A 7,928-nucleotide genomic window follows, 5' to 3' on the forward strand; every position below is an offset into this window, starting at 1 on the left:
CGAAGAAAGTGGCAGACATTCTGAACTGGAAAGCGCCAACAGATGCTCGAGGGATCAAGAGTTTCATTGGAATGGCCGGATATTATCGGCGATTCATTGAAGGGTTTTCGAAGATTGCGAAGCCAATGACAGCGTTGCTAGGCAACAAAGTTGAGTTCAAGTGGACCCAGAAATGCCAAGAGGCCTTTGAAGCGCTGAAAGAGAAGTTGACTACAGCGCCTGTCCTAGTCTTGCCTGATGTGCACAAGCCCTTCTCGGTGTATTGTGATGCTTGTTACACAGGTTTGGGATGTGTGTTGATGCAAGAGGGAAGAGTTGTGGCTTACTCGTCCCGACAGCTGAAGGTTCATGAGAAGAACTACCCAATCCATGATCTAGAGTTGGCAGCAGTGGTTCACGCACTGAAGACATGGAGGCACTACCTGTATGGACAGAAACGTGATGTTTACACAGACCACAAGAGTCTGAAGTACATATTCACTCAGTCAGAGTTGAACATGAGGCAACGAAGATGGTTAGAGTTGATCAAAGATTATGAGTTGGAGATTCATTACCATCCAGGCAAAGCAAACGTAGTGGCAGATGCTTTGAGCAGAAAGAGTCAAGTCAATCTGATGGTCGCTCGTCCGATGCCTTATGAGTTGGCCAAAGAGTTCGACAGGTTGAGTCTCGAATTTCTGAACAATTCGCGAGGAGTCACAGTTGAGTTGGAACCTACCTTAGAGCGCGAAATCAAAGAAGCGCAGAAGAATGATGAGAAAATCAGTGAGATCCGGCGACTGATTCTAGATGGCAGAGGCAAAGATTTTCGAGAAGATGCAGAAGGCGTGATATGGTTCAAAGACCGCTTGTGTGTTCCCAATGTCCAGTCCATTCGGGAGTTGATTCTCAAGGAAGCTCATGAGACAGCCTATTCGATTCACCCTGGCAGTGAGAAGATGTATCAGGATCTGAAGAAGAAATTCTGGTGGTACGGAATGAAGAGGGAAATCGCAGAGCATGTGGCTATGTGCGATAGTTGCCGAAGAATTAAGGCAGAGCACCAGAGACCTGCTGGATTGTTGCAACCGTTGCAGATCCCTCAGTGGAAATGGGATGAAATTGGTATGGATTTCATAGTCGGATTGCCTCGCACTCGAGCCGGCTACGATTCCATTTGGGTAGTGATGGACCGCTTGACCAAGTCAGCCCACTTCATACCTGTCAAGACCAACTATAGCAGTGCCGTATTGGCAGAATTGTATATGTCTCGGATCGTTTGTCTTCATGGTGTGCCAAAGAAGATAGTGTCAGACAGAGGAACGCAGTTCACCTCTCATTTCTGGCAGCAGTTGCATGAAGCTTTGGGCACGCATCTAAATTTCAGTTCAGCTTATCATCCGCAGACAGATGGCCAGACCGAAAGGACCAACCAAATTCTTGAAGACATGTTGAGAGCATGTGCGTTGCAAGATCAGTCCGGATGGGATAAGAGATTGCCTTATGCAGAGTTTTCCTATAACAACAGTTAACAGGCCAGTTTGAAGATGTCACTGTTTCAGGCGCTCTATGGAAGGAGTTGTAGAACTCCGTTGCAATGGGATCAGCCTGGAGAAAAGCAAGTGTTTGGGCCAGACATTTTGCTTGAAGCTGAAGAAAACATCAAGATGGTCCGAGAGAATCTGAAGATAGCGCAATCAAGACAGCGAAGCTATGTAGACACAAGAAGAAGAGAGCTGAGTTTTGAAGTCGGAGACTTTGTCTATCTGAAAGTGTCACCGATCAGAGGAGTCAAAAGATTCGGAGTCAAAGGCAAGCTAGCACCCCGCTACATTGGTCCGTATCAGATTCTTGCAAGACGTGGAGAAGTGGCCTATCAGCTCAGTTTGCCAGAGAATTTGTCTGCTGTGCATGATGTCTTTCATGTGTCTCAGTTGAAGAAGTGCTTGCGTGTGCCAGAAGAGCAGTTGCCAGCGGAAGGTCTTGAGGTCCAGGAGGACTTGACCTACGTTGAGAAGCCAGTGCAGATCCTTGAGGTTGCAGACAGAGTCACCCGAAGGAAGACCATCAGAATGTGCAAGGTCAAATGGAATCATCACTCTGAGGAAGAAGCAACTTGGGAGCGTGAAGATGATCTGATGGCCAAGTACCCTGAGCTCTTTGCTAGCCAACCCTGAATCTCGAGGGCGAGATTCTTTTAAGGGGGATAGGTTTGTAACGCCCTGAATTTGGGGGTAGAATTTTTTCTTCTTTTCTCTCACCAAATTGAGGTGTTACTCTTTTCTTTTCTCATTCTCTCGCTAAACCTTGACCTTTTCCAAAGTTTTAGCGGGGTTCGGCTTGGAATTCCCGTGTTAAGAAAAACCTTAAAATACTTTATGTTGTTTGATGCACCATGCTGAACCATGCATTCTTTCGATTGCTTAAAAATGTAAGTGCATTCATCCAGGAAAAAACGGATTTCGAAAAGGAGAAAACCTTTTTTTTCTTTTTCTTTTCTTTTCTTTCTTTTTTCCTTCTCTCTCTCCTCCCTTTTTCTCTCTCCCGCGCCGTGGGCCGCCCCTGGCCGGCCCAGCCGCCCCCCGCGCGCCCCTTTGGGCCCAGCTGGCCCAACCGCCCCTCCCCTTTCCCCCAAATCCCTCTCTCTCCCTCCCATTCTCTCTCTTCCCCACCCTAGCCGCCGCCCCTGCCCTAGCCGCCGCCCCTGCCCTAGCCGCCGCCCCTGCTCGCCGCCGGTTCGGCCGCCCGTCCCCGTCCCCGGTGAGGTCCCCCTCTCCTCCCTCCCCCATCTCCCCTCCCCTTCCCCCTACCCGGCTCGGCCCCCGCCGCTCGGCCGCCCGCCTGCCCCGGCTCGGCCCCGCCGCTCGGCCGCCCCCGCGCCCCAGTCCGGCCGCCCGCCCGCCCCAGCTCGGCCGCCGGCTCGGCTGCTGGCTCGGCCGCCGCCTTGGCCGGCCCAGCCCCCCCCCGCCGGTTCGGCCGCCCCTGCCCGGCCGCCCCTGCGCGCCCAGCCCGGCCGCCCCTGCGCGCCCAGCTCGGCCGCCCCCCTGCCCTAGCTCGGCCGCCCGCCGCCAGCTTGGCCGCCCCCGCCCCTGCCCCTGGCCGGTTCAACCGCCCCCCGGCCGGTTCAACCGCCCCCCCCTTTTTTATTTATTTATTGTTTATTTTATTTTATTTTATGTTTTTTTATTATTGTTATTTATTTTATTTTAGGCAGGCTAATCATTGTTCATGTTATTGAAATAGGAAACTTAATTTAGAATTCCGTTACGCTATTAATTCATATAATCAATTGTTTATCCAGTTCAATGTTGATCAACTAAAAATGACTAGGTTTCCATTAGTGCATATAACTAAATTCTTTTGTTAGAACCAATTGTAACTAATCATTAGTGCATAGGCTTTAACCCCCCCGCGAGACCTTTTCCCGTTTCTTTCTAACCATAATGAATGCGATATCGAATGTCATACTAGATGCATATTCACTTTATTTGTTCCCTTGTATGATGTACTGTTTGTTTCCCAATTTGAATGGATGAATGTATGTATGCTTGCAATCGCATAGAGAACGATCCGGTCGAAGAGCCCGAGGAACTCGCAGGAGAAGCCCCTGAGCAGCAGTCGGTTGGTGGAGGCAAGTGTCCCTTGACCTATCTCTGTCCTATTCATTATTTAATTCACCTCCCGCTTTACACATTTATGCCTAAGGATTTACTAGCTTTTGTTATCCATATCCTTGTTTACCTATCTGGGTTGGATTATTATTGTTTAGCTTTATGCTATTGCTCAAACTCTAATCAATGAACATGATGAGATTATCTATGATACGCTGTTTCCCCTTCTCTTATTATGATGTTGTACTTGTGGTCATCAAGGGGGCTCGAGCGGTTTCTCGAGTGCCTCTCCGTAAGGACCTGTTCTATGGATGACCGCTCGGGAAAACAGTGCAACCATGAGGGTGGAATGGGATGCCCTTAGCTGAATAATTAGAGGATCCGGGGTGTAGTTCACTTAGCCGTCGTGCCGTCAATGGGGCTCGGTGTATGCGGCTCGCTCTGCCAAGTTTGGGTTCGCCCCTTGGGGAGGAGTGCGGTGCATTTAGGAAACCTAACGGGTGGCTACAGCCCCGGGGAATCTTTGTAAAGGCTACGTAGTGATGCCCTGCTGGGTCACCTTGGTAGTGATCAATGGAGAGTCATGATCTCCGGGCAGAATGGGAATCACGGCTTGTGGGTAAAGTGCACAACCTCTGCAGAGTGTTTGAAAACTGATATATCAGCCGTGCTCGCGATTATGAGCGGCCAAGGGAGCTCTAGTGATTAGTGGTACTTGATCAGAGATACTTTGGTACAGATGGCTATGAGATCGATGGTTTTGGTTATGACTATGGTGCTGGTAAGTGGTATTCTTTCCGTTTGGAAAGGGTACATCGAGCTAATAACTTGGGTTAAAGCTAAAACCTGGCTTTCTATTAGTAAATAATAATCTGACCAACTAAAAGCAACTGCTTGACTTACCCCCACATAAAGCTAGTCCACTACAGCCAAACATGATACTTGTTGAGTATGTTGATGTGTACTCACCCTTGCTCTACACACCAAACCCCCCCCCCATCCCCAGGTTGTCAGCATTGCAACCACTGCTCAGGCGAAGATGAAGCTGTGGAAGGAGACTTCCAGGAGTTCCAAGACTACGACGAGTTCTAGGCGTGGGTTAGCGGCAACCCCCAGTCGGCTGCCTGTGAAGGCCGCAGTTATCTACGTTTCTTTTCCGCACTTTGATTTATTGTAAGGACTATATGGACGTCTCAGACGTATGATGTAATCGACTATTATTTCCCTTTTAATACTATTTTGAGCACTGTGTGATGATGTCCATGTTATGTAACTGCTGTGTACGTGAATAACTGATCCTGGCACGTACATGGTTCGCATTCGGTTTGCCTTCTAAAACCGGGTGTGACATGTGATCATGAATAGAATTAATATCAACATCTCTACATCTAGTACAAATAGATACATGCTCAACGATAGATGTAGGGGGTTTGCAAGATTTTAATTTTACAACCTTAGCATGTAATATGTCGTTTTCACTTCTAAGGTTAGAAATAGTAACATTGCAAACATCAAAATCTTTAGCCTTAGCAAGCAATTTTTTATTTTCATTTCTAAGGCTAGCAAGAGAAATGTTTAATTCTTCAATCCTAGCAAGCAAATCATCATTATCATCTCTAGGATTGGAAGTTGAAACATTACAAACATGAGAATCAACCTTAGCTAATAAATTGGCATTTTCATTTCTAAGGTTGGCAACAGTGTCATGGCATGTGCTTAGCTCACTAGTTAATTTCTCACATCTTTCTACTTCTAGCGCATAAGCATTCTTAACCTTAACATGTTTTTTATTTTCCTTGATTAGGAAGTCCTCTTGGGAGTCCAAGAGATCATCCTTCTCATGGATGGCACTAATTAGCTCATTTAGTTTTTCTTTTTGTTCCATGTTAAGGTTGGCAAAAAGGGTACGCAAATTATCTTCCTCATCACTAGCATTATCGTCACTAGAAGACTCATATCTAGTAGAGGGTTTAGATTTAACCTTCTTCTTTTTGTCGTCCTTTGCCATGAGGCACTTGTGGCCGATGTTGGGGAAGAGAAGGCCCTTGGTGACGGCGATGTTGGCGGCGTCCTCGTCGGAGGAGGAGTCGCTAGAGCTTTCGTCGGAGTCCCACTCCCGACAAACATGGGCATCGCTGCCCTTCTTCTTGTAGTACCTCTTCCTCTCCTTTCTTCTCCCCTTCTTGTCATCACCCCTGTCACTGTCACTAGAAATTGGACATTTAGCTATAAAGTGACCGGGCTTACCACACTTGTAGCAAACCTTCTTGGAGTGGGGCTTGTAATCTTTCCCCCTCCTTTGCTTGAGGATTTGCCGAAAGCTTTTGATGACAAGTGCCATCTCCTCGTTGTCGAGCTTTGAGGCGTCGATTGGTTGTCTACTCAGTGTAGACTCCTCCTTCTTCTCCTCCGTCGCCTTAAATGCGACCGGTTGTGCCGCGGATGTGGAGGGATCATCTAGCTCGTTGATCTTCTTCGAGCCCTTGATCATATACTCAAAGCTCACAAAATTCCCGATAACTTCCTCGGGAGTCATTAGTGTATATCTTGGGTTGCCACGAATTAATTGAACTTGAGTAGGGTTAAGGAAAATAAGAGATCTTAGAATAACCTTAACCACCTCGTGGTCATCCCACTTTTTGCTCCCGAGGTTGCGCACTTGGTTAACCAAGGTTTTGAGCCGGTTGTACATGTCTTGTGGCTCCTCCCCTTGGCGAAGACGGAAGCGACCGAGCTCCCCCTCGATCGTTTCCCGCTTGGTGATCTTGGTGAGTTCATCACCCTCGTGCGCGGTCTTGAGTAAGTCCCAAATCTCCTTCGCACTCTTCAACCCTTGCACCTTGTTATATTCCTCTCTACTTAGAGAGGCAAGGAGTATGGTTGTGGCTTGGGAGTTGAAGTGCTCGATTTGGGCCACCTCATCCTCATCATAGTCTTCATCCCCTACGGATGGTACCTGTGCACCAAACTCAATAACATCCCATATACTTTTGTGGAGTGAGTGATAGTCGCCTAGAGGGGGGGTGAATAAGGCGAAACTGAAATTCTCAAACCTAATCACAACTACAAGCCGGGTTAGTGTTAGAAATATAATCGAGTCCGCAAGAGAGGGCGCAAAACAAATCGCAAGCAAATGAAGAGTGTGACACGTGGATTTGTTTTACCGAGGTTCGGTTCTCGCAAACCTACTCCCCGTTGAGGAGGCCACAAAGGCCGGGTCTCTTTCAACCCTTCCCTCTCTCAAACGGTCCCTCGGACCGAGTGAGCTTCTCTTCTCAAATCAAAGTCGGGAACAAAACTTCCCCGCAAGGGCCACCACACAATTGGTGCCTCTTGCCTTGATTACAATGGAGTTTTGATCACAAGAACAAGTGAGAAAGAAAAGAAGCAATCCAAGCGCAAGAGCTCAAAAGAACACGGCAAATCTCTCTCGCTAATCACTAAAGCCTTGTGTCGAATTGGAGAGAATTTGATCTCTTTGGTGTGTCTAGAATTGAATGCCTAGCTCTTGTAAGTGGTTGAGAAGTGGAAAACTTGGATGCCATGAATGTGGGGTTGGTTGGGGTATTTATAGCCCCAACCACCAAACTTGACCGTTGGTGGAGGCTGTCTGTTCGATGGCGCACCGGACAGTCCGGTGCACACCGGGCATGTCCGGTGCCCCAGCCACGTCACCAATGCCGTTGGATTCTGACCGTTGGAGCTTCTGACATCTGGGCCCGCCTGGATGTCCAGTGCACACCGGACATGTCCTGTTCATTGTCCGGTGCGCCAGTATGGGCGCGCCTGACGTCTGCGCCCGCAGCGCGCGCATTAAATGCGTCGCAGGTAGCCGTTGGCGCCGATATAGCCGTTGCTCCGCTGTTACACCGGACAGTCCGGTGAATTATAGCGGAGCAGCTCAAGTGAATTCCCGAGGCTGGCGAGTTCCTGAGGCCATCCATCCTTGGAGCACCGGACATGTCCGGTGTACACCGGACAGTCCGGTGAATTATAGCGCGAGTGCCTCTGGAAATTCCCGAAGGTGGCAAGTTTGAGTTGGAGTCCTCTGGTGCACCGGACAGTCCGGTGCCCCAGACCAGAGGTGCCTTCGGTTGGCCCTTTGCCCCTTTGTTGAATCCAATATTTGATCTTTTTATTGGCTAAGTGTGAACCTTTTACACCTGTATAACTTATACACTAGAGCAAACTAGTTAGTCCAATTATTTGTGTTGGGCAATTCAACCACCAAAATTATTTACGAACTAGGTGTAAGCCTAATTCCCTTTCAGTGAGGTTAGATGAAATCGCATTAAATCACTCCACCTAGCGTAATCTTCACCATCAAAAGTTGGTGGT

This window comes from Zea mays, chromosome 10 (assembly GCF_902167145.1).
Source record: "Zea mays cultivar B73 chromosome 10, Zm-B73-REFERENCE-NAM-5.0, whole genome shotgun sequence".
In the NCBI taxonomy this organism is placed as follows: Eukaryota; Viridiplantae; Streptophyta; class Magnoliopsida; order Poales; family Poaceae; genus Zea; species Zea mays.